Source organism: Oncorhynchus kisutch, linkage group LG18 (assembly GCF_002021735.2).
Source record: "Oncorhynchus kisutch isolate 150728-3 linkage group LG18, Okis_V2, whole genome shotgun sequence".
Classification (NCBI taxonomy): Eukaryota; Metazoa; Chordata; class Actinopteri; order Salmoniformes; family Salmonidae; genus Oncorhynchus; species Oncorhynchus kisutch.
This window is the reverse complement of record NC_034191.2, coordinates 55,251,793-55,279,764: the sequence shown is the minus strand read 5'-3', so window position 1 is coordinate 55,279,764 and position 27,972 is coordinate 55,251,793. Positions and strand designations below refer to the sequence as shown.

The 27,972-nt window shown below is 43.3% G+C and overlaps 1 protein-coding gene across 1 annotated transcript in view; it reads right to left on the bottom strand.

The window, feature by feature from the left end:
• The window catches only part of LOC109909555 (cadherin-12-like), a 194,997-nt gene extending 167,582 nt beyond the window's left edge, over nucleotides 1-27,415 (bottom strand). The window contains exon 1 of the mRNA XM_020508572.2: nucleotides 27,104-27,415. The gene's annotated coding sequence lies outside the window, so the exon portion shown is untranslated. The remainder of the gene's footprint in view (nucleotides 1-27,103) is intronic.
• Between the last annotated feature and the right edge of the window lie 557 nt (nucleotides 27,416-27,972).

Sequence of the window (27,972 nt, the reverse complement as noted above, 5' to 3'; positions counted from 1 at the left end):
CCCTTATTGCATCGCTCTCGATAACCTATTTTGGTTCCAACTTGCACTTATATTTTTAAGAGTGTACAGAGCACTGACACAACTCACAATACATCATTGTAAAACTAAGCCAATACTGCCCCCTGATTTGAATCAGATGTGTGATCTTAGCAGTTGGCTAGAGGCTGTTCCTAGGGTGCTTAGTCTGTAGTTATGTCACAAATCATACACTATTCCCTATGTTGTGCAATACTCTTGAACAGAGCCCTAGTTCACTACATATAGAATAGGGAGAATAGTGTCTGACATCACTGATGATGTGTGTTTTGGTGATCAAATATTTCTATATTATCATGGAAAGGATAACATTTGCACACAAATGGGAAAGGCTCACTTTTCCCAATATTACTTTTTAACTTGCAATGACTGTTTTGTCACCTTGCAATGACTGTTTTGGCACCTATATTTGCCTTACGAGGCCTATATTTGCCTTTTCCTCTGAACACTCTTTGCAAGCTCTACTGAAATATTGAAAAGCCAGAGTCTAATGCTGACAATAGCTATAAAAGGCTTATGAATAACTTTATATACAACGTTTTCTCTTCTACTGCCGATTTTGGTTTAGCTCTGACTCATGTTGGAAATATTTCAAAGAAATGTTGAAAGGTATTTTCACAGGTAGAGGTCAATTTGAATTGTTAAAAAGTAAAAATGGTTCCTAAATTGGCAACTGGAAAATTGGTTTCTGGTTCCTAAATTGGTTTCTGGATAATTGTATGCAGTATAAAGCAGGATAGCCTTTTCCTGCCTTAAAATGTCCATATTGCCCCCTAGTGGCCTCATGGGTGGAATGTTATTAATATTTTTTATATAAACCATTTTTCCAAAAACCCGCCAAAAATCTGGTGTTTCTAAGTCAAACGGTTTTGTTATATTTCAGTCTTCTGTTATTTATATAAAGTGTAATATTTGCATCCCAACATTGAATACATTTCAACTCTATATCTGACATGGTACAGGTATCTTCTTTTTTAAGACCATAACCATGTGTGTGAGGAGTATCCTTTTGTTTCAAAGTAGATTTGTTTAAGACTACCAAGAAACAGTCTGTGTGACCCTGATTTAGCCCACTGCAGTAAAAGGTTTTAATGATCATAACTCTTTTATAAAATGCTATAAAAACTTTATTGAATGCTGAAAGAACCACTATGTTATAAACAGTTCACTGAAAACTGCATTAGTTCATCACAAAATAATTATTAATAAATTACTGATTATAAAAATGGAATGCAATTGAAAAAAATAAAGATGAGACAGTGAGACAATCAATCAAGAAAACAGAATCAAATAAATTACATGCCAGACGTATTAGTTTAGTAGCTACTACTATACCATGTGGTGAAATTAATCTAAAGGTTTCAGATTAAAATGAGAAAGTATTGATTCAGCGGTGATGAGAAGTGTCGGAGTGAGACATTGCTTCACTAATCTGAAGATACTAGCTAAGAAACTCTTCACTTCCCTTCCCCCAACCCTCCAGCTTCTAGGCTTAATCATGATTTCACCCTCCTAAAAACATAATACTTCATCCATGTATTTCCTCAATTGTTGAAAAATGTCAAATTTTCTTCTGCTGTTGGTGACATTCTCATGCATGCTCTCTCTCTCTGATTAGAATTAGAATTGTCCAAGTCCCCTACACAATAATTACCTATAATGCATATCTACTGCTATTTCAGTTATCAGTTAGCACGACTATTCTGCCATAATTTATTTAATTTACTTCTTTAAGAAACTTGGGGGTTTTCTGTATTATTGAATAACATTGGTGGGGCATATTGTTCAGTTTTAATGTTACTCCTGAATCACTATGATGCATATCTCAGGAGGCTCATAATATTGGCCGGAACAGCACAAAATGTAATAGCATCAAAGTCACCGGGAAACCATGTGTTTGATGTGTTTGATACCATTCCACTGATTCCGCTCTAGTCATTACCACGAGCCCGTTCTCCCCAATTAAGGTGACACCAACCTCCTGTGATACATATATACAGTATAGCATAATAGTTTTTCTTAAGTGTATTATGCAAAGCTGAGCTTGACTTTTTAAAGTTTAAAGTGTAGGAATACAGGTGAACGCAGTCATTGACACAGACTTGTTGGCATAGCTGGAAGATTGTGATGCTGTCAACCAAGAGGTTGTGAGTTCAAATCCCAGGTGAGGGCATGTTGAAAATTCAAATCAAGTTATATGTTATTGGTCACATACACATATTTAGCAGATGTTATTGCTGGTGTAGCGAAATGCTTGTGCTTAGGAGCTAGAAGTAGAGCTGCCATGTCTATCGGCGCAATCTTCATGTTAATGACTATACAGTACATACACAGTAATCATGTAGGTCAAAGTGAGAAAAATGTTTATGTTGAAAACAATGAGGCAATTTTGTGACATCTTAATGACTGTTTTTTGTTTGCAGGGCATCATGTGAAAATGTGAATCCCTATATGAAAGGTTATGTGATAACAAGTGAAATATCATCATGTGAAGTGTTCCTCCAAAAAATTATATTACAAAACATGTACACATTTCACATGTTAAATAACGGGATTTTTACACAAGGGACACCATAACGCCTTTAAGAGGGAGAACATGTAAGGTGTTGGCCCTCAGCATAACTGTGCAAGATTAAATTACAGGCACCAATAAGTTCAGAAGCATTTATTCCACAAGAAAGCAACTTAGATTTTCAAACACATGGGCACCAAGGAATTCCATGGAGCACCACTGTGGTGGAAGTGAGAGAGAAAAGGAAGTGAGAGAAGAATGGAGGAATCTCTAGTTAATGAGTATTTTAGGACACATATGCACATTCTCAATGTTCAGCTGGTTTGTTCAGGTTTTGCTGCCAATCTGTAACACAGCAACTGAGAAATACTGTACAGTACATCAGACATTGTATGGGCCCAATTGAAAAAAGTGTATTATTTATATTTTAATTGTGGTTTCTTCTGCAAAGTAGAACAAGCTTTCTTCCCCTGTCTGGTGACCCTCATGGATACAGAATATATAATGGAGGCAACATCTATTGCCAAAATGCAAATCCTCCCAAGATGTTGTTTTGTTCTCCAAGGCAAGATTAACCTTCTTAAGACCAACTTTCCTTGATTTAACATGTTCTTTGAATTTGCTGTCAATGTTGCTGTCAAAACAAAGATTTAAAACATTTGAGTAGCTAAACATTTCCTATTTCATGCACAGACATAATTGAGCCATTCAGTATTGTGCTGTAACACAAATGTATACGGTCTTTCCAAAATTATGTATTGTACCCTATGAAAAAGATGAGAGATGTGTGAGCCCCCAGTTACTGACTCTGTGTGGGCAGTTACGACTGGCGGGGTGAATATAGGGTTTATGTATTGTCCACGATGATGTCAGTGGAACGTGCTTGTCAAGTACATTTTCCTTTCCAGAACAGTAATTGTCAGAAAGAAACCTTCTGGCCCTTTTTATTTTAGTCTACAATTATGACGCCTCCACCCTCAAGGTCTGGTCTGATGAAGAGAGAGAAGAGACAACATTAATATGTGCGACTGGTCTAGTCACAATGTCAACTTCTGCCTCCATCCTGACCACTGAATAATACATCCATGCAGCGGTGCCCATGTAAACAACCAGGGATACTAATGTGAGTAGCCTACATGACTGACTTGATTGAAGGGAGACCTTCAACCCTACTACACACACGTTGACAAAATACACACAACCTTATATGTAGCAACAATACAGTCAATCTACTAAGAAATGTTTTCTTTGTGTTTAGTCTTCCAGGAACTAACTTTTACACGTGAGCAGACGCTCTCACCCAGAGCGATTTATAGGAGCAATTAGGGCTATGCGGCTTTCTCAAGGGCACATTGACAGTTTTTTCACCTAGTCAGCTAAGGGATTCAAACAAGCAAACTTTTGGTTACAGGTCCAAAGCTCTTAAATGATAGGCTACCTGTCACCCATAACTGTATGTTAAACCAGAAATGTTACAGATTCAGAACTACAAAATGATAAATCATACACCGTGATTTGAGGAAACATGGTAAGGTTATGCTGCTTTAAAAGTTGATAAACGTGTTCTCACTAAGGAGAAAAAGGCCCTTGAAATATTTTGTTTAGTGCTAGAGGGATCTTCTTTGTTTATGCCCATTCAGAATCATTCACATGCTCTTAAACTATAGACCCACACATCTCTTTAAGAATTCACATGGAAACGCATGGCCAACCATCGGCACGCTCAACCCTTCCATCATCTCAGCCAATTGGGGTCAGGGGGAGTCAAGTGCGTGCGTGTGTGTACGCATGTGTGTGTAGAAGGGGGGAAGCATCATGGGGTTGAAGCATCAGCGGGGCAGATTCATGGGGGATTAATTAAGAGGTATTCTGCTCTCGCTGCTTCTTTAATCTCTCTCACAGCTGAGATGCACAACTCTCCGCTGCCTAGCCCCCATGAATCTGCCCCTCTGATGCTTCACCCCCCATGATGCTTCCCCACTTCTACACATGCACACACACGCACGCACAGAAAAACACACACACTCACTTGCCCCCCACTCCCAATCCCAATTCATCATGGAAAGTCCAGTCTGTGCTGACTGAGGAAAGTATGACCAAGCCGACCTTGAGGAAGTCTTTCTCTCAAGACAACTCACCCAGGCCAGGACTCAGGGTCTGTCAAGATGATTTCTTATTCCATTTAATAGAAAAAGTGCAATGGTTTATATAAAGGGGTCATGGTTTATATAAAGCAGAAGGGCCAACCCTACTTGAAATGGTAAGCTGTTTAGTCAAAGCACTGTACACAAAAATATGTCCTTCCCAGTCACAATGATTTAGGGGCAGGAGAGGTGGATGGTGGGTAATTTTATGTTAAATCAGCGGTCTTCTGAATAGTAAAATAAGAAGCAGATGACAATTCTCCCCTACCTCCTCAATGACATGTTTTATGTGTCATTTGCAAGAGATAAGGGTGAAGGGATATTGCTGAAATATTGCCCTCTTCTACGTGGCCTCAATTTCATCCACAGGACACCAGCATGCTTTTCTCTAGCTCCAACAACACATAAAAAGAAAAAAAAGAAACATCCCTTTTCCAGGACCCTGTACTTCAAAGATAATTCGTAAAAATCCAAATAACTTCACATATCTTCATTGTAAAATGTTTAAACACTGTTTCCCATGCTTGTTCAATGAACCATAAACAATGAATGAACATGCACCTGTGGAACAGTCGTTCAGACACTAACAGCTTGCAGACGGTAGGCAATTAAGGTCACAGTTATGAAAACGTAGGACACTAAAGAGGCCTTTCTGCTGACTCTGGAAAATACCAAAAGAAAGAGTCCCAGGGTCCCTGCTCATCTGAGTGAACGTGCCTTAGGCATGCTGCAAGGAGGCATGAAAACTGCAGATGTGGCCAGGGAAATCATTTGCATTGTCCGTACTTTGAGACACCTAAGACAGCGCTATTGGGAGACAGGACGGACAGCTGATCGTCCTCGCAGTGGCAGACGACATGTAACAAAACCTGCACAGGATCGGTACATCCGAACATCACACGTGGGACAGGTACAGGATGACAACAACAACTGCCCGAGTTACACCAGGAACACACAATACCTCCATCAGTGCTCAGACTGTCTGCAATAGGCTGAGAGAGTCTGGGCTGAGGGCTTGTAGGCCTGTTGTAAGGCAGGACATCAACGGCAACAACATCGCCATTGGGCACAAACTCACCGTCGCTGGACCAGACAGGACTGGCAAAAAGTGCTCGTCACTGATGAGTCGCTGTTTTGTCTCACCAGGGGTGATGGTCAGATTCGCACTTATCGTTGAATGAATGAGCGGTACTCTGGAGCGGGATCGATTTGGAGGTGGATGGTCCGTCATGGTCTGGGGCGGTGTGTCACAGCATCATCGGACTGAGCTTGTTGTCATTCAGGCAATCTCAATGCTGTACGTTACAGGGAAGACATCCTCTTCCTTCATGTGGTATCCTTCATGCAGGCTCATCATGACATGACCCTCCAGCACGACAATGCCACCAGCCATACTGCTCGTTCTGTGCATGATTTCCTTTAAGACAGGAATGTCAGTGTTCTGCCATGGCCAGTGAAGAGCCTGGATCTCAATCTCATTGAGCACGCCTGGGACCTGTTGGATCGGATGTTGAGGGCTAGGGCCATTCCCCCCAGAAATGTCCAGGAACTTGCATGTGCCTTGGTGGAAGAGTGGGGTAACATCTCACAGCAAGAACTGGCAATTCTGGTGCAGTCCATGAGGAGGAGATGCAATGTAGTACTTAAAGCAGCTGGGGGCCACACCAGATGCTGACTGTTACTTTAGATTTTGACCCCCCTTTGTTCAGGGACACATTATTCAATTTCTGTCACTTACATGTTTGTGGAACTTGTTCAGTTCATGTCTCAGTTGTTGAATCTTGTTATGTTCATACAAATATTTACTCATGTTAATTTTACTGAAAGTAAAATTGCGCTGTTCCATGCTAACAATCACACAATATTATAGTACAACAGTTAAATGCAACTAAACGTAATCGAAAAATGTTATCTAGTTTATCCCAAAAAGTAACATGAGAGGGCCATAAATAATAACTAGTAATGCTGCATACTCAAAGAATGGTTCATATCCCACCTTTCTGGTAAAATGTTTTATATATTGCTGAGGTGTAGTCACTTTTGAGTACACAATACAAATATGATGAAAATATGAAATTATTTACACAAATGGTCAAAAGTTTTAGAACACCTACTCATTCATGGGTTCTCTTTTCTTTTTTACTATTTTCTAAATTGACATCAAAACTATGAAATAACATATGCGATCACGTCGTAACCAAAAAAGTGTTTAACAAATCAAAATTATTTTATATTTGAGATTCTTCAAAGTAGCTATGCCTTGATGACAGCTTTGCACACTCTTGGCATTCTCTCAACCAGCTTTATGAGGTAGTCACCTGGAATGCATTTCTAAAACTTTTGACCGGTAGTGTATATGATTTCCTATTCAACAAAACTGTATGAGTAAGGCTTGAAATTACTTATATGCTTTCTAATTATTTTCAAATTATAAAATTACTAACTATAAGAGTTGATCTTCCTTACAACTGCAAAATACATATTTGTATGTTTAGTGTTTGACAAAATATATATTTTCTGAAGATCTTTCTTGATCAAAATGTCTGCCTCCATCGCTGTGAACATCTCACAGAGCTCTAGTTTGGCGTCCTGGACTCATTAGGAACTCGCCTTTCATATCATATTAATATTGTCTGTCTATGACAAACAGAAAGTGTTTTTTGTTTAATATCTCAGAATTATTTTAAATGAATGGGCTGTACTGTAAATCATTCTCTGAATGTTCCACCGTGATGAAACGGTGAAACTCTCTCCTGCTTCTCTACGATGTAAAGATTGCAGGCATGTGCTTTGTCAGTGGCTGTGATGTAGGGTTTAGCCAGGAGTTGATGGACATTCGGAACTCAGAAGAATGAATGAAATTGTCAGAGGGACATTCCAGCTTCCTGTGATTTCACATCCACGTCACACAGGCTCAGAAAAAACATTACTGTGTCTTTGGGAACCAGGGCTATTGCTCAAAGCAAGCCATTTCAATCTAAGCTAAAATACCAAAAACACACAGGTCCCTTAAAAAGGGGAACTTACATGGAAGAGGTTTAAGATAGTATTTTTCCACAATTACTGGGTAGGGCGGCCTCTTTTCAAATATAGTTTTAAGTTTCATTTATTAGTCGTATGTACAGGATTGTCACGGTTTTCCTCCTCTTCCTCTGAAGAGGAGAGGCAAGGATCGGAGGACCAATATGCGGCGTGGTAAGTGTCCATGGTTCTTTTAATAAGAAATACTCAACATGAACACAACTGATACAAAAACAATAAACGGGAAAGAACGAAAACCTAAACAGTACCGTGTGGTGAAACAAACACAGACACGAAAACAATCACCCACAAAATACCCAAAGAACATGGCTGCCTAAATATGGTTCCCAATTAGAGACAACAATAAACACCTGCCTCTGATTGAGAACCAATCTAGGCAACCATAGACTTACATAAACACCTAGAATGAACACAACCTCATAAATCTACAAAAACCCCTAGACAGTACAGACACCCTAGATGAGACAAAAACCATACATCACCCATGTCACACCCTGGCCTAACCAAAATAATAAAGAAAACAAAGATAACTAAGGCCAGGGCCTGACAAGGATACCCATGGTGTACACCTTCCAACAATACGCTTACTTGCAAGTTCCTTCTCAACAGTACAATAACAATAATAAATAATAAAAGATAAGAATATGAACATAAAGTAAATGGCTCAGTAGAATAAACCTTTTAGCATAAATATAAAACAGAAAGGCACAATTTATAGTAGAATATGTATCAGGGAATTGGGGATTGGGGGCCATGTGTTTAAATTGTGCAGTTTTAGCAATAGCAAAATAAGAGTCTGGTAGCAGCAGTTGGGACTGAACATCTCATAGATGGGGTGTGTGGGGTCCTTGATGATGCTGCAGGACTTCCTCAGGGACCGTTTCAAGTAGATGTCCTAGATGAGTTTGAACACAGCCCAGTGATGCACTGGGCCATCTTCACCACCCGCTGGTGGGCCTTGCAGTCGTGGAAAGAGCATTTCCTGTACCAGGCCATGATGCAACCGGTCAGGATGCTCTCGATGGTGCAGCGGTAGTATTTGGAGAGGACCCCGGGTGACATGCAGCTGCATTGGAAGTAGAAGCACTGTTGCGACCTCTTGACAAGAGTTGTGGTGTTGTTGGTCCATGTCAAGTCCTTGTGATGTGGATGCGGAAGAAAATAAAACTGATCTCTCTCTCTACTGGTTTCAATCAGACCGCCATAGTTCCTGTGACCACAAAAACTAAGGTAACCTGTCTAAATTAATATCACCCCGCAGCACTGTAGCCATGAAATGCTTTGAAAGGCTGGTCATGGCTCACATCAACACCATCATCCCAGACACCCTGTACCCACCTTCATTTGCATACCGCCCCAAAAGATGACCCAATCTCTATTGCACTCCACACTGCCCTCTCCCACCTGGACAAGAAGAACAGTTATGTGAGAACGCTGTTCATCGATTACAGCTCAGCGTTCAACACCGTAGTGCTCTCTAAAGGAATCCCTAAGCTCAGGACACTGGGACTGTACACCTCCCTCTGCAACTTGATCCTAGACTTCCTGACAGGCTGCCCCCAGGTGGTGAGGGTAGGCAAAACACATCCGCCAGGCTGACACTTAAGGCGTGGGTCTTCAGGGGTGAGTGCTTATTCTCCTCCAGTACTCCCTGATCACCCACAACTGCATGGCCATGCACCATCCAGGACTTCTATACCAGGCGGTGTCAGAGGAAGGCCTTAAAAATAGTCAAAGACTCCAGCCACTCAAGTCATAGACTGTTCTCTCTGCTTGGCAAGCAGTACCAATGCACCAAGTCTGGAACCAACAGGACCCTGAACAGCTTCTACCAACAAGCCATAAGATTGCTAAATATTTAACCAAATAGCTACACTGCATTGACCGTTTTGCACTAATGAGTCTTTTGACTCATCATATAAGCTGCTGCTACTGTTTATTATCTATTGTGTTGCCTTGTCACTTTACCCCATACCTATATGTGCATATCTACCTCAGTTACCTTGTACCCCATGCACATCAACTTGGTACTGGTGCCCCGTGTGCATAGCCAAGTTTTCATTTACTCATTGTGTAATTATTTCCCCTGTTATTATTTTTTCTATAATTTTTCTATTTTTCTCTCTGCATTTTATGGGAAGGCCGGTGAGTAAGCATTTCACTGTTAGTTTGCATCTGTTGTTTATGAAGCATATGCCAAATACAATTTGATTTACTGCAGTCCCATTGATGTTGATCAGAGCATGTTCCCGTCTCTGCTTCCTGAAGTCAAACAACGTCTTTGTTTTTCTGAAGTTGCGGGAGAGGTTATTTTCCTGGCACCACAATGCCAGTCGTGGGTGAACAGGGAGTTCTTGGGGGGCTCCTGTGTTAACAGTCAGTGTGGAGGGGGTGTTGTTGCGAATCCTCACAGCCTGTGGCCAGTTGCAGAGGGTATTTTCCAGACCCAGGGCTCTGAGCTTCATGACAAGCTTGGAGGGAACAATAGAGTTGAATGCTGAACTGTAGTCAATGAACAGCATTCTCACAAAGGTCTTCCTCTAGATTTTCATTTGACAAATGTTTCATCACGGGGAAAAAAAATCCCTTTTCTCAGAGTAACCTTGTATTTCCCGCCAAAACCGGAAGTGTCCTTTAAAAGCATTATAAAGCATATAAATATGTCTGGATTTGATTAGAACTTTGATTGAAGATTCACCCCTGATGCTTTGATCAGAAAGTCAAGCCTGATGCTACCTGAGCCTGATTAAATGCATTTTATGAGCCCTACATTAAAGACATTTATTGAGCGCAAGCCCCAAAAATCCCAAATGACTGTGCCATTATCCAATGCATAGGCTATATGATATACAGGATACTGCACATTACGCACAAAATAAAAACATAGAAGTACATAGATGTAGCTATGCTCTCTTGGGTAAATACATTAAACAAGCTCCAGTAGGCAAATATGTATTGCTGAACTGTATTACTGTATTATACTGTATAATATGGACTGGAATTATGCACCTCGTTCAAACCATGGCATATCAGGAGAGAGCATTCTGGTGCAGCAAATGCAGCGTATAAAATTACAAGTAGGCTTATAGGCTAGCAAATGTAATTTACATTAGTAATAATATTTCCTCTGTTATTAGCTTACCTCCTCTTTCTCTCTCTAGTGTTTCTTCATTCCTTCCGCACTTTCAACAGTTAAATTAAATTAGTTTCGTTGTCTTTATCTTACTCATTCTAATGTCATGCTTGAATAATATAGGGCTAAGATGACATACAGAAGGCTTTAACTTCTCTTCACAAGGTTTGAATGGCTATGGGTCTGAATATATAACTGCTATAGCCTACCGTCATCTTCTTTCAAATTACCTGTGAGTTCTACTGGCTGCTGTATATAACATTCAGCAAACAAGAGCTTGCGTGTCTCTTCGAATAGTCTATTGGTATAAGAAATGCTACAAAATAATGTCCAGCAAGCTATTCTATTCTACTTTTTTTCTGCATGGCTAAGGAGCCTTTTTTTTTTACAGCGAGAGGCCAGTTGAGCACATGTGCCTGCGTATCGTGCAGGAGACAGAGGCTATAAGTTAGAAGCTTATTATGCATAACACCTCATTCCTTAGCTAAACATAAGGCTAATACTGCATTGCATGTATTACCTGAAAGAGGTAGGCTAGGACTTCTGTATATAGGCCTATATATCAATCTTGAACAGGACTATCAATTTTGGATGCAATTTGACTGGATGATCGATTTAAATAAATAATATAGGAGTGTTTTAAAACTCTGCAGCTGCTATTTAAAAAAGTTACCATGATGACATGACAGCTCGACATACTGATATGAGCTGTCAGTCCCCACCCTGAGCGTTGATGATTCATCATGCAGTGACCAGAGAGATGGCCATAGAGATTCCAGATTTAGACATTGCATATAATTTAACAGTTCTGTTTCATGTTATACTCATCATGTAAATAAGGTATTATAATTAATGGTTTCTCACAGTTATTTATCCTGGGAATAGGGAGTGGTTTTGGGGCTGTAGATCTTGGTAAATCTCATTAACCGGGTTCCCGCCATTTAACCCTGGTCCAGATGTTTTAGGGCCGTGTGAATACCAATGGAAATGGCATCTCCTGTGGATCTGTTGGAGCGGTAGGCTAATTGGAGTAGGCCTTGATGTGGGCCATGACCAGCCTTTCGAAGCACTTCATGATGACAGGGGTGAGTGCGACGGGGCGATAGTCATTTGGGCATGTCACCTTTGTTCTCTTGGGCACTGGGACGATGGTAGTCTCCTTTAAGCAAGTGGGCACTACAGCCTGGGACAGGGACAGGTTGAAGCTGACAGAGAAGATGACCCCCACACTCTGATGACGCGACCAAGGATGCCATCTGGGACGGCATATTTCTGAGTATTTAGTCTTTTGGGAGTTTTTCTCACGTCAGCCTCGGAGAGCGAAGTCACCTGGTCGTCCGAAAGAACGAGTGCCTTTCTGGATGGCTCGGCATTATCTGCCTCGAAGTGAGCACAGAATATGTTAAGCTCGTCTGAAAGAGAGGCTTCATTGGGTTCCACACATCTGGATATGCCTTTGTAGTCTATGATAGCTTGTAGTCCTTGCAACATGCATCGCGAGTCTGAGATGTGGAACATCAATTCACATTTGTATTTGTAAATATATCTCTGTAAGAGGATGGATGAACATCAATAATATAGTCGAATTGTTATAAACTGACGGTAAACAGTATCATAGCATCAGATTTGTGGGACGTTGATAAGGCCATATTTCAACAGGCACAACTGATAGTGTAGGAGGTGCTTATCTTACATTCTTAGAAGAAGAGAGTGATTTAAGAGTAAATACTACATATTTGCTTTGGGATTTTTCTGGTTTTGGAAACTGATGCACAGTCTGGAACTACAGCAGAGTATGGTATGGCTTTGGGAGCAGTTAGAGCCTTAACCAGTAACTGAAAGTTTGCTAGTTTGAATCCTCAAGTTGGTAGGTTGAAAAATATGTTGATGTGCCCTTGAGCAAGGCACTTCACCCTAACTTCTCCAGGGTTGCTGTTCATCATGGCAGACCTTGGCTGTGACCACATTCTTTGAGGATCTTTCAGGGAGAGGGGATATGCAAAAAATTAATTTACACTCATACCGTTTACATGTTGAAAATGGCAGATTTGGGAACTGATAAGTGCCTAAATTGGAACACAGTGGATGTACAATAAGATGCTATAAATGACGTCAGGGCTCTCCGCTTCACAGTGCTGTATGGGTTTTGACTTAAATTAATTCTGAACTTGAGCACTGCACACAACAAGAAGTTGCCCCCATCCCTGCTGCTAGTTGGGCAACTTCAGATTTCTATATCATGAAACTCATGTCACATAAAGTGTAATTTCTTTTATCACTATGCTTGATGTACACTTGCAAGATGACATTGTGTCTTTCCTTTGATTGTTCTGTTGTATATTGTGAAGAAAATCTGCTGTGGAACATGAACCTGAATGCACTCATTTCAATCTGCACCAGAATTATGATCTGTTTCTCTGAATTGCCTTGTGAAAGCCTAACCCTGTTGGATTGTATTTTCAATATTAGCCAGTCATGTTGGCAATAGAACAAGCTTTCAAATTATGTCCACCTGACCTAGATTGCGATTTATAACGGGTCATTTTTGGATTACGCAAACATTGTTTGATGGTGGGGATGCAGGGTTGTGTTCCAAGCAAAATAACTACAAGTGTGCCCGCTCTAGTTCCTCAACGGCACAGTTAGGAGAGCTCGAAAAAGCACCTTTGAGTTGAAAACTCTTCTTTGAGTCATACAAGCAAGTACATTGACATTACTTAGGAACTTTGTATACTTTGGAGGGGTGTGTGGCCACTTGGAGACAACAGTTGGTCCTCTCACTCAAAAACGTTGCATTTGTTTGTCTTATGTTGTACCTACCCCACATGTTCCAGGAATATTCTTATCATCCTACTGAATGTATCCAGAGTATTTTTTAGATTTCTTTACCAACAAATGTGCCGAAAAGTACAGTAAAATGGACATAAAATCAACAGTGTAATGTTTGGATTCAGTCTTGTGTCAGGTGAACTGTTGTGTCCTCAACTTTGGTCAAAAATAATTTCCACCATAATCTCCAAACTATTCCCTTTCAATTGCTATCATGCTTATTGTTGTGGATCCCCCGGTACTGCTGCTCATTCCGTTCACCAGCTCCAGAGGTCTACGTCACCGGCCTTCTAGGAGTCACTGAATTGGATTCATTACCACCAACCACGGACTGTCTTGTCTCATTACGCACACCTGGTTCTCATTCCTCCTGATTAATATGTGTATATACAGTATATGCCCTCTGTTCACCAGTGTCCTTGTTGATTATTGTCCCATGTCCGTTAGTCTTGTGAGTACCTGTGCTCTGTTGTTTTGGCTTTCATGCTACACGTTATTGCGCTTGTCAGTACGGGTCTCGTCCGGTGTATTATTTCGAGATTTACACCTCGCTCTTTTGTTTGGGTTACATCCCTGTGTTTTATATATACACGTTTTTGTTTTGGGATTTTTCCCAAATTTTTCATCCTCTTACCTCCCTGTTGAGAGGAGTTCCCCAGCAGCATTGTTGGACAGTGGAGGTTGGAGAGGGTGTTCGAGACACTGATGGCATGCTTCACCACTGCTCCTGTGCTGCCACATCCCGACCCCTCACTCCCCTTCATCGTCGAGGTGGATGCCTCTGAAGTAGGAGTCGGGGCAGTGCTGTCCCAGCGCACTGGAACCCCTCCAAAGCTGCGGCCCTGCTTCAAGCTACTGAGCCCCGCCCAGAGGAACCTCGACATAGTGGACCGAGAACTCTTGGCTGTCAAGAAGGCTCTGAAGGGGTGGAAGCAATGACTGGAAGGGTCCAAACACCCTTTCCGGGTGTGGACGTACCACCGCAACCCGGAGTACATCAGGGCATTGAAGAGGCTAAACCCGAGACAGGCCAGATGGGCTCTATTCTTTGCCAGGTTCCAATTCACGGTTTCCTATAGGCCAGGCTCGAAGAACGTAAAGGTGGACGCCCTGTCTCGCCTCCATGATGTTGGGAGAGGAAACCCTCCCTCCGCCCCGTATCATTGCGCCATTGGTGTGGGACATGAACGCTGACATATGGCAGGCCCTGTGCAAGGAACCCGCACCTACACAGTGCCCGGAGAACCGTGCCTATGTGCCCACGGGTGTGCGGGACTACCAGCACCTTGGCATACGAGCCAGACCGGGGACCCTGCGGGGACGAGTGATTTCGGCGCGCTGAGGAGACCTGGAGTGCTGCGCACACTCGTCTCCAGCGGGCAGTGTGTCGGCACAATCAACTGGCCGACTGCCACGCATTGAGGCGCCTGTTTTTTCTCCAGGCGACCTGGTCTGGCTCTCCCCCCTCCGCCTGCCCTGCCGGAAGCTGAACTTGCGGTCTGTGTGGCCATTTAAAGTCCCGAGGAGGGTTAATTACCCCGACTTTTCATGTGTCTCTCCTTGGGTCAGTGGTGCCTGGTACCTTCGCTGAGGCTGAACCCAGTGGCGCCCCGCCTCCTTCTCTGGACATCGAGGGAAGGCCGGAATACTCGGTCTGTGAAGTCCTGAATTTGAGGTGTAGGGCAGGGTACAGCCCAGAGGAGCAGTGCTGGGTTCCTGTGATGGACATCCTGGACACTTTGCTGACCAGGGATTATCACCGTTGGGTCACTGACCGACCTGCACCACATCCCTGGGGTCGTCCCCAAGGCCGGTGTCTTCCTGCTGCAGCGTGATGGGAGGGGGGGGGGGTACTGCTGTTCAATCCGTTCACCAGCTCCAGGACGTCTACATCACCAGCCTTCTAAGCATCACTGAATTGGATTCATTACCACCAACCCCGGACTGTCTTGTCTCATTACGCACACCTGGTTCCCCCTGATTAGTATGTGTATATAAGTACCCTCTGTTCCCCATTGTCCTTGTTGATTATTGTCCCATGTCCGTTGGTCTGTACTCTGTTTTGGCTTTTGTGCTACACGTTATTGTGCGCTTGTTATTACGGGTATGGTCACGTGTGGTTTTAGAGGTTTAAACCTTGCTCTTTTGTTTGGGTTACATCCCTGTAAAAAAAACTATTACGTATTCCTGTCCCTGTTTCCTATCATTATACAGTGTGACACTTATGCATGTGATTTTCATATTTCTTCTGTAAGAAATATTTCATTTTAGCCCTATCCGTAAAAGCCAATTCCTACAAGTGTAAAGGGTTAATACACACTTGTACATGTGTTAAACAGGACAAATATAAGCACCCACCAAATGATTGTACTATTATCATGTTAGTGGTTTTGCTGGCTAAGGAGAGGTGCTTCTTCTTCTAACCTCCTCTTTAAAGTTATGATGTAATTTCCGCCGTGTCAAGATAAGCATTAGGGGGGGGGGGGGGGGGGGGGGGGAGTGGAGTGAGGTAATCAGGAAGAAGAGATGCTCTGAATCCAATGTCAAAACTCAGAAATGCTGAGTCGCACGCTAGCCAAACCAGAAAGAATCCACAATCCAATAATACAGCTCGATGCTGATACAATCAAAAATACAAAGTATTTATATCCAAGTCCCATGCTCCACTATTTTAAGGGTGTTAGTTGTTGTGATATATCAGTACAATATTGATATTTGAGGAATAAACAAGCAAAAAGCATTCCCAAAATTCCTTTATGTGTTTTTTTTTATACAAACATATTATATACAAAAATGCAAATCTACTGTATTATGATTACAGAAAAGTTCCACTGTGAAATTTCAAAGGTTGAATGTCGATTTTTTTTCATGAGGTGTTTCACAGGGATATGGTGTCCATTGCCTTACTGGGAGCATTTTAAAGGAACAGGTTTCTCTGTAATGAAGCAAAGATTAGTTTTTGCATGGATGGAACTCCAAATTCTATGTGACATCCGGTACAGGATAACATGTTAAATGCGTAGGAGGAAAGGATTGGATAAAAACAGACAGACAGATAAGATGAGATAAATATTGTGAGAGTTCTCACATATGTTTTATCCATTAGATAGCCGCCTATCTTCTTGGCTAAGAGGCTTTTCTCCCCATAAACGGAAAGATTAATTCATATTTCTCTGATCAAAGTAATAGTGTATACCTTTATATATTTGCTGCATATACTCTGCTGAAAATCTCAGCAGAACCATGATAAAAGCACATGCATTTTTCAAATTGTGTTTTTGTTGCAGAGTATTCAAAGGTTTTGATCATTCTCTCTTGAGCTTCATGGTAACACATGGGCTAAATTCACAGTCATGCCTAGTGAAAGGCAGAGATACATTATCCAGTTTAGGAATTACAGACACCCATGTATTATTCCCTCTTGGAATAAATCATGAATTCCACAAAGTGTTTCAATACTGTTTGAAGTGTACAGTTACATCCAAACACCAGAAGATAATTAATATATGTTTTGAATGATACTGATCTCACACTCAAAGACATCATCTTTAAAAGGGTATGCTAAAGCCCTTGAGTACAATCAGAGATTCTGTGAATTCACCAGGAATGGGGTATTCCTATTCCTATCTATTTTTTCCTCACATATCCAGCTCTATCCTCCAGCAGAGGCAAGGTATGCCACTAGTAACCTGAAAGGGCCCCAAGCTACAGTAGCTACCTTTCTTCTCTGGAAATCATTACAATCTCCCTCTACCTCTAGGGTCAGTAAACTAATAGTCATTCACCTGTGTGACAGGAAATCTTTGCAGTGTTGCCAATGGGAGCTAAGGAGGTTATGTTTAAGGTTATGGACTCCTACCAGACCCACACATCATCACACAGTGGAATTTTTCCTCCAACAGTCCGTCCTCCCTCCCTCCCGCCCGCCTTCCTTCCTGTCTGCCTGCCTGCCAGCCAAACCATTTACCTGTGCAGTTGGGCTATAATATCAAATACACCACAGACACAGAGACATACCATAAAACTATAACACATTGTTGTAATGCAACACTCTCCATCATGGCTTTGCTTATGGATGGCCTCCAGTGAATTCATGGCTACCACACCTGTCGACCGTTTACAAGGATTCTCTGGTGAATGTTTCACAGGCATGGAACAAAATGTATTCAAAGGCACAAAAGCCTCAGGCAGTCACTGCTGTGACTGCTATTTTTAAGTCTTAATGCTGTGGTATTCAAAAACAGAAATGGAAGGCAACTAGCTAATGCTTTAATATAATTATTTACCAGTCAAAATGATTCACCAGTCAAAGTGTTTGAAAAAGACATATGAACTTGACTGAATGACAAGGGGTCGGTTTCTGTCTCTATTTCACTGTACACATTCAAGGAGCTGATACTTCTAAATGGCCTCCAAGCTTTCACCCAGAAACAGTTTTAATTGGAACAGAATGAACAGAACAGAATGGAATGGAATAAAATCCCATTGGACAGAATATAAAAGATCAGGTTGAACAGGGGTACAATGTCAATAACATTTTGTGTGAAAGGGAAAACCATGCCTTTCTCTCTCGCTTTGACTCTGTCCCCTGTGCCAGAACCAAGCGGTGGCAGTGCGGGAGGGAGGAGTCTGTGGTGGCTGTACTCTGATATGGCCACACAATAATCTCTGTCCTGCAGAGTCGGCACATCTCCTGGCCAGCCGGGTCCTCAGAGGACTAGGTTTGGCCGTTTCTGCTGGGCCCACTAGCTCGCCATCCAGCTAGCTAACACACTGCATCACACTCTTACAGCTTACAGTTCACTAGGGTAAACAGACAGACACCCATGCAACATGATGTCTGTTCTTCTGTCATATTATTTAACTACACTCCCAGGGGATCACAAATCTGTAACGTTACAGTCAATTTTTAAACTAACCCAATGTCATCTGATTGAAATAATGAGTGGTTCCCAAAATTATTTGGAAAATATTGTTGGAGGTTTCCTTTTCTCCTCTCTAAAGAGGTGTTCCAGCACACAGCAGAAGATACCACCTCCAGAAACTTGACAATGTAATGGAGACAAATCTATTTAAATAATTGCAGAGTTGGAGTGTCCATCAGTCAGAAGGAAACGAGGAGCAATACCTCCTGTAGACAGAGGCTCATCCATCACGGCAGGACCTTAATTTGAGATGTTTAGGAATCATGCTGTTGATTGTCTGAGCCTTGTCTTAAAGGTCTGCAGGGTCTGGTCAAAACACGTGCACTATGTAGGGAATAGAGTGCCATTTGGGACACAGTCTGTGTAGTGGATTACCCAAAGATACTTGGATAGCTATGAGGTTTACAGAACAGTTACAGGTAGGTTTACAGAACAGTTACAGTTGAGTTTACTGTAAAGTTTTACAATTAAGACTCCAAACCATCTCAAGTATTGATCCCATTTAAGCAGAAGGCTCTTGACCGACACATTCGGCAGAAGGGGTGATAGGTGGCATATCCGAATGACTGATCATTTCTGCTCTTCTTATGATAATAAATACAGGACACACATCCATAAACACCCTCCTTTTTCTGAATGCATCCCAAATTGCACCCTATTCCCTATATAGTGCACTACATTTAACCAGAGCCCTAAAATAATGCACTATAAATGGAACAGGGTGCCATTTGTGATGCAGGCCTTTCTCTTTGCCCTATTCAAACAGTGCTACAGATTATTTCATATAGTGACAGTGAGGAATTTGCAGACGGACTTGGTCTTTTTGTGGAGCCACTCAGTATTGCCATTAAAATTACATGGAGCGCAGTAAAAGTGGGTAGAACCATGAGAAGAGGTTAACACAGGATTCATCCCCAAATGGTACCCTGTTCCCTTTTTGAGTGCACTACTTTAGACCAGGCCCCATAGTGTTCTGGTTAGAAACTATTATACTAGGTAGGAAATATGCTGCCATTTGGGACTCAAGAACTCCATTAGAGGGTTCGTAGGGGATGTCACAACTCAGCTGAGTGTATTTGCTGCTGTCTTGTTGTGGGAGATGCATGCCTTTCATGCAACAGTAATTGTAGTGGATTACCCAAAGAAACTTGGATAGCTATGAGGTTTACAGAACATTTACATGTAGGTTTACAGAACAGTTATAGTTGAGTTTACTGTAAAGTTTTACAATGAACAAATCTAATAGATTGTCACCTGACTCTACTTTTGTTAATCTAACCAGACCTGTACAAAATGGGATTGTCAATAAGTTAACACAATTAGTAGGGAACTCCATCCGGCCCATCAAGGCTATCTAAATGCTATTGACACAAGTCAGTTCCAGAAGTGCTAAGCAATGTAACAGACAGGACATGTGCTGTAGTCATGTAGCATCACCATCGCCAGTGTACATTAATGCATTATATGTCTCCCTCGTTTATCACATCATTCATGTAGTTACACACAGTGTGGGTGCATGTTTTGAATGCTAATCTCTCTCCTGTATACCCTCCATAGATACTGCTCAAGAGGGCCATCTCCTGTTCTATGTAATAGTGGACTCCTTGGAGAATGATTTGATTATTCTAAAGCAAGTGTTTTCAGCTGAATGGTGATAAGACAAGGGTTGTGTCTCAAATGGCAGCATATTCCCTATATATTGCACTTGTTGTGACCAGGGCCCAAAGATCTTATCCTATGAGCACTTGTCAAAAGTACTGTATTATGTATGAAATAGGGTGCCATTTGCAACACAGCCCAAATACAGCTATGTATATGCCTCTGAAGAGTGCGACATTAGATCTGCTCTGAGAAAGTGGTGCAGAGCAGTGTAGGCAAGTGTGGGTTTTGCATGCAATCTGAAGGTATAGGTCGGGGAGTATGCCTGTGCATAAATATGATGTCAGACGAGATTCAGGAAACTCATGAAGTGTCACATGTCATCACTGTCATATATACATTATATTCTCCTTTGGAATTCCATTACAGAAAATGGAGATGAAAGGACTGTGAATGCACACAGCATTTGCATTGTTTTCAGTACAGCATTCCAATTGGCAATATTTACCTATATTCACATGTCAAAGTACCTGTTGGGTTTAGTTAAAATGTTACCATTATGTTACCAAATCATTTCTTAAAAGAAATACTTTCAGCAGAGTAGATATACTAAAACAGCCACTGAAGAAAATGCTTGCTCACCGCTTCAATTCTCCCTAAAATCTATATCCTGTCATATCCAGTATGCAATGCATTATGAATGCATTGGATTTTCGACAAACAAATACTCCACAGCAATGGATCACTGAGATGCATAACTCTCTACATGTGCATTCAATTTGTCTCCCCACATGTAAACCCTACAGGTATGTGCGGTGTAGCAGTGTAGATATTTAATATGCTGTATTCATATCTTCTTCTACAGCTCATCTGAATAACATGGTGCATCTATGATCCCTTATTCCACATGTAGCATATCATGTAGTGTGTGTTGCCTTTTCATATTCTCTCAGGTTGTTGGTACAAATCCCCTTGGATACTACCAGAAATCTTCTAATCCACTAAGGTAATTCAGCAATGTACGTAAACATGGGCTATAATATGCAGTATATAAAGTCGTACCTGCAGTGTGAGCATTCCAAAGAAGGCTGTGTTGTTTCTGGATTTTAAAAAAGTGCATATGAAAAGCACACCCACATTTTTACTGTCACTTTTGTAGTTATTATTTAAATATTAAAGTATCTGATCCCTTACAGAAAAAACACATTCATTTCACATGTAATAACGTGTTTAACAAGTGATCTTATGTGAAGTTAAAGTGATAAGATGTGACAACATGTAAAAGCAACAAGTGATAACATGAAGCTCCACATGTGAAAACATGATATAATGTCAAATAAATGTGACAACATGGGGATGCAACATTTCAACAAAGTTTTTCACGTGTGAAAATGCAACTCCACATGTGAGAGTTAGAATTTCACAAGAGCAAATTCCACATCTGAATCGCAATTAACATATGAGTTGAACAAATGTTATTCTCCTCCCTGTCACGACTTCCACCGAAGTTGGTCCTTCTCCTTGTTCGGGCGGCGTTCGGCGGTCGGCGGTCGACGTCACCGGTCTTCTAGCCATCGCCAATCCACCTTTCATTTTCCATTTGTTTTGTCTTGTTTTCCCGCACACCTGGTTCTCATTCCCTCATCAGACTAAATTTAAAATGTACATTACCCTCTGTTTCCCCCATGTCTGTGTGTGGAAATGTTATTTGTGTCCGGTTTTACACTACAGGCTGGCTTGTGCTAGATTTGTTTCAAACCTAGGTCTGTTTGTTTTGTTTATCCAATTCATGTCACCGTGGTTGTGCTTTGTGCTGCCTCGCCTGTGCCTTTGGGCTAGGGTGTATATTAACGTTATCCTGTTATCACCCATCTCTGCTCTCCTGCGTCTGACTTCCCGGCAACCAGTCTCCCCGTTACAGAATTCCACACCGATCAATGGAGTCTGCAGGAGTGGGTGCCCCCGTTGTGGGGGTAGAGGAGCGCATCTGGGAGCACGCGGCGAAGCTTCACCATCTCAGCGCTGTCATGGACCGCGTCGTCCAGACTATGGACCGCTGGGAGATACAGGGAGTCCCTCCAGCGCCCCCACCAGCACAACAGGGGTCTCCACTACTCGCCTCCCCTGCACCCGGTCCCAGTGGGATTCGTCTCGCTCTTCCCAGGGAGTTTGATGGGACGGAGGCACTCTGCCAGGGGTTCCTGTTGCAGCTGGACCTGTATCTGGGGACCGTCCAACGGCTCCTTCGGGACGTGAGAGGGTGTCCGCCATCGTCTCGTGCCTCTCGGCGAAAGCCCTGAAGGGGGGCTCTTCACCTGCACCATCACACTGCCAGTCGGTGTCGGGTTGGTTCCTCTGGGGGTCGCGGCAGTAGGCAGAGCGCTCTGGCATCATCCCAGGTGAGCTTGCACTATTCTCACCCAGAGCCCTCTGTTGCCCACCTGTTTTTGCAAGCCAACTTTCCTGAGTTTTCCCCACATTCCCAGCATAAGGCGCTCGTCGATTCAGGCGGAGCTGGGAATTTTATCGACAGAGCATTCGCCCATAGTTTAGGCATCCCCATTGTTCCAGTGGTTAGGCCCTTTCCAGTTCATGCGTTGGACAGTCGACCATTAGGGTCTGGCTTTATCACGGAGGCCACCACTCCTTTGGTCATGTTGACGCATGGGGGGGTCACAGCAAGAGAATCAGTCTCTTCCTCATTGACTCTCCTGTGTTTCCGTGGTGCTAGGCCTTCCCTTGTTAGCCTGTCATGACCCCACTGTTTCATGGCAATGGAGGGCTCTCACGGGATGGTCGCGAGAGTGCTCGTGGAGGTGTTTGGGGGTTTCCATTGGTGCTACTATGGTGGAAAGTCCAGAATATTCCGATTTGGCTCTCGCCTTCTCTAAGAAGAAGATCCCTCTTTGTCGTTCACGGTGGAGGTGGACAAGTCCGAGGCTGGGATAGGAGCCGTGCTCTCTCAGCGCTTGGGTACGCCACCGAAGCTCCGCCCCTGTGCCTTCCTTTTGAAGAAGCTCAGCCCGGCTGAGCTAATCTATGATGTGGAGGACCGGGAGCTGTTGTCTGTGGTCAAGGCGTTGAAGGCGTGGAGACATTGGCTTGAGGTGGCTCACCACCCTTTTCTCATCTGGACTGACCACCGCAACCTGGAGTACATCCAGACAGCGAGGAGACTGAATCCTCGTCAGGCAAGGTGCACCATGTTTTTTAACCGTTTTGTTTTCACCCTTTCTTTCAGACCAGGTTCCCAGAATGTTAAAGCAGATGCACTGTCCCGGCTGTATGACACAGAGAAGCGGCCCATGGATCGTACCCCCATAATCCCGGCCTCCTGCCTTGTGGCACCGGTAGTATGGGAGCTGGGCGCGGACATTGAGCGGGCGTTACCTGCAGAGCCAGCTCCCCTCCAGTGTCCTACTGGGTGTCTGTACGTTCCGTCTGCTGTCCATGACCGGTTGATCTATTGGGCCCACACTTCACCCTCCTCTGGTCATCCAGGCATCGGTCGGACAGTGCGCTGTCTGAGTGGGAAGCACTGGTGGCCCACCTTAGCAAAAGACGTGAGGGTTTATGTTACCTCCTGCTCGGTGTGCGCCCAGTGTAAGGCCCCTAGGCACCTGCCCAGAGGTAAGCTACAACCCTTACCCGTTCCACAACGGCCTTGGTCGCATCTGTCGATCGATTTCCTCACCAATCTTCCTCCCTCAAAGGGAAACACCACAATCCTGGTCATTGTGGACCGTTTTTCCAAGTCCTGCAATTTCCTCCCTCTGCCCGGTCTCCCTACAGCCCTACAGACTGCAGAGGCCTTGTTTACACATGTCTTCGGGCACTAAGGGGTGCCTGAGGATATAGTGTGTGATCGTGGTACCCAGTTCACTTCGAGGGTCTGGAGGGCGTTCATGGAACGTCTGGGGGGTCTCGGTCAGCCTTACCTCGGGTTTTCACCCTGAGAGTAATGGGCACAGGGAGAGAGTTAACCAGGATGTGGCTTGGTTTCTGTGGTATTATTGTCAGGACTGGACGGGGGAGTGGGAGGCGTTCGTGCCCTGGGCTGAGATGGCTCAAAACTCGCTCCGCCACTCCTCCACTAACCTCTTGCCTTTCCAGTGCTTACTGGGGTACAAGCCGGTTCTGGCGCCTTGGCATCAGAGTCAGACCAAGGCTCCTGCAGTGGATGACTGGTTCAGGTGCGCGGAGGAGACCTGGGACGTTCCCCATGTTCACCTCCAGCACCAGAAGGCCAGCGCAGACCGTCACCACAGTGAGGCCCCGGTGTTCGCACCCAGTCCGGTACCTTGGCTCTCTGCTCCGCCTGCCCTGCCGGAAGCTGGGGCTGTGGTTTGTGGGGCCATTTAAAGTCCTGAGGAGACTGAACAAGGTTAGTTACCACTTACAGCTTCCCCCCGATTACCGTATTAACCCCTCGTTACATGTGTCTCTCCTCAGGCCGGTGGTGGCTGGCCCGCTCCAGGAGTCTGTGGTGCGAGAGGTTCCTCTGCCCCCTTTAAACATCGAGGGGGTCCCGGCGTACTCCGTTCGCTCCATACTGGATTTGAGGCATTGGGCGAAAGGCCTTCAGTACCTCGTGGACTGAGAGGGTTACGGTCCGGAGGTTGAGATGCTGGGTCCCGGTGGAGGACATTTTGGACCCTTCTATGCTGCGGGAGTTCCACCGTCTTCTTCCAGATTGCCCTGCACCTCGCCCTCCGGGTCGTCCCTGAGGCCGGTGTCGGCACTGCTGGAGCCGCGCGTCAAGGGGGTGCTACTGTCACAACTTCTGCTGAAGTTGATCCCTCTCCTTGTTCGAGCAGCGTTCGCTGGTCGACGTTATCGGTCTTCTAGCCATCGCCGCTCCACCTTTCATTTTCCATTTGTTTTGTCTTGTTTTCCCGCACACCTGGTTCACATTCCCTCATCAGACTAAATGTATATTACCCTCTGTTTCCCCCATGTCTGTGTGTGGAAATGTTCTTTGTGTAGGGTGTTACGCTACAGGCTGGCTTGCGCTAGGTTTGTTTCAAACCTAGGTTTGTTTGTTTTGTTTATCAAGTTCATGTTACCGTGGTTGTGCTTTGTGCTGCCTCGCCTGTGCCTTTGGGCCAGGGTGTATATTAAAGTTCTCCTGTTATCACCCATCTCTGCTCTCCTGCGATAGACTTCCCGGCAACCAGTCACTCACCCCGTTACACTCACATGTGAAATGGAGGTGTTAAAATGTGTTAAATAGTGTGCAAATATTTCATCAATGACATTATGATTCTATTTGACATGATCACGTAGTTCTGTCTTTTCAATATGACTCCACATGAGATTTGAAATCACAATTATTCTGCGCTGCAAATTCTGTAGCATTTTGCTACACATTCATTACCTACAATACATCTCTGCACAAAAGAGTACCATCTGCACTGCTATTTTAGTTATCGGTTAAATATCACTTCTCTCCTCATTGATTTTATTCATTTATTTCAGCAATTTCCGGGGTTTTCTGTATAGTTGTCTAATATTGGTAGGCCATATTATTCCGTTTTAATGCAATGCCTCAATGACTATAAATATAATATTATATAATATTATAAATATAATATTTTTACTTTAATAAGTCCAAAGTGTAGGAATACAGGTGACATGGTGGCATAGCAGGAAGATTGGCATGCCGTAAACCAAGAGGCTGTGAGTTCAAACCCCAGGTGAGGACATGTTGAAGAATAATTGCAATCTCAATAAACATACACAATGTAATCATTTGTGTCAAATATATGATTTGAAAACACTATGTAAAAAGTGTTGTTTGTGTCTGTATCCCAATGACACAATTTTGTTTGCAGAGCATCACCTGTTAAGTATCATGTGAAAAATATTCACATGTGAAAATCTGAATCCACATGTGAAAGGTTATGTGATCACATGAACATCCACATGTAATACTTTATATGAAATATCATCACGTGAAGTGTTCCAAAAACATGGTTTCACATGATTTCACATGCGAAGTTATGTTCCTTAAATGGAATCTCTTACTAAAACTATTTTAGCAAATTCAATGATAAAATGTTTTGTTTTCATCCGATTTACAAGAGTGTTAAACATTGCTGTGAAGCTGAACCACATGCAATCAAAAAATGTTGACTTTTGCTTTTTGGTTTCCCTCAAGGCAGTGTTGAAATCAGCTCCTTGATGTTGCCCAAACTACTTGACAGGCTATGGTTTGATATCCAATGTTTGAACACTTTCCAATGCCAAGTTGAACATCAATATTGCCTTTTAAATGCAAATGAACAAAAATCACTCACTATGACTTATAAACAGGGTCATCACACAGTCCAAGTGAGGGATGCTTTGACGCATGTGCCAATCTGCATTCGCTGACACCTACTGTGTCATCTATGAACAAATGGATAGGCTCGCTTTGACCTAAAGACCACAAAGACAGTACAGTCATGCATGGGAGACATTCTTCAGTAGGACTGACTGTACTCTGAACACAAACCTCCTGTCTCTCTCAAACTCTTTCTGCAAGAACTGTTTCAAGGACACCTGCTGGTTCTGTTCCCTCTCTATGCAATTCCTACTCACGTGTGGTGTGGATAACATCTAACAACTTACTCATGTGCCGGGGGGTGGGGGTTAATGAAAGAGACTTTATTGACAAGTCAAAATATATATCATTAAAAAAAGCATTGACATCAAGGAGGCTTTGAAAGCCATTTGGAGCAGCTGCAGTGACAGAAATGTCCATGAGTTGCTGGCACTGTAACTCAGTTAGTTCATCATTGACTTGGTGGAGAAATATATTCATTATCAGCATAGCCTACCTTCTAAAAAAAACAACAATGAAACACAGCCCAACTAAGATATCATTAAACAGCACACTTACCTTGAATGATCACAATTATAGCAAACAGTTTCAAAGTCAGCTTAATCCAAGGTTCTTTTCCCTGTGAAGAATACAATGCAAGCTTCCTCTCTTCTCCTTTTTTCCTCCGCTCTTTAATTATCTCTTTTCTCATTTACCCCTACCTCTCTCGTTGGTGCGTTTCTTTCATTATCCTTCTCTGTGCATAGCCTAGTGCCCACGCCAGAGCTGATCCCGGAGCGTGTGCCACTAGAAGTATAAAACAATAGGGTGAGAGAGAGGTAATGTAGGAGCCACAACGAGTCTCCCTGTGGTTTTACAATGACGAGTGAGAGCGAGCGAGAGAGGGGAGAGAGAGAGAGCAAGCAAGCTTGTATGAGTGTGTGAGAGAGCGAGTGGAAGAGAGCGACAGAATGAGAGAGGGTTTGTAAGCACTGACTAGCTCGCTGACTGGCTCAGTGGCGAAGGGCTTGCGTGTACGCTGGGAGCTGGGGCAGCCGTGATTGGTGTGAGGCAGCCCCCGGTCAGGTCCCCGGGGCACTGGGATCTTCATCAAGCAGATTATAGGGAGCTGGAGAGCCCTCCCTCCTACAGTGAGAGAGCCAGTGATGTACGCTGTGGTCACTGGGGGGATATTCTAATCAGAAAGACAGTAGTGCCACTTGGGGATGGCATCTCGTCCAAGCTAATGTGTTCACAGATGATTCCACGGAAATGGGGGAGTACTGTAGTAGTGTGGTGAGGGGAGAGACAGAGATAGCAAAAGGGGAGGGGGTTGGTTTACCATTAGGGCTTAACTCTTATTAGAGTCAGGTACATCAGCAGGCTTCCACTAATATGCCCTCATAACCCGTCACACAGAACACAAACAATACAACAAGCCCTTTACC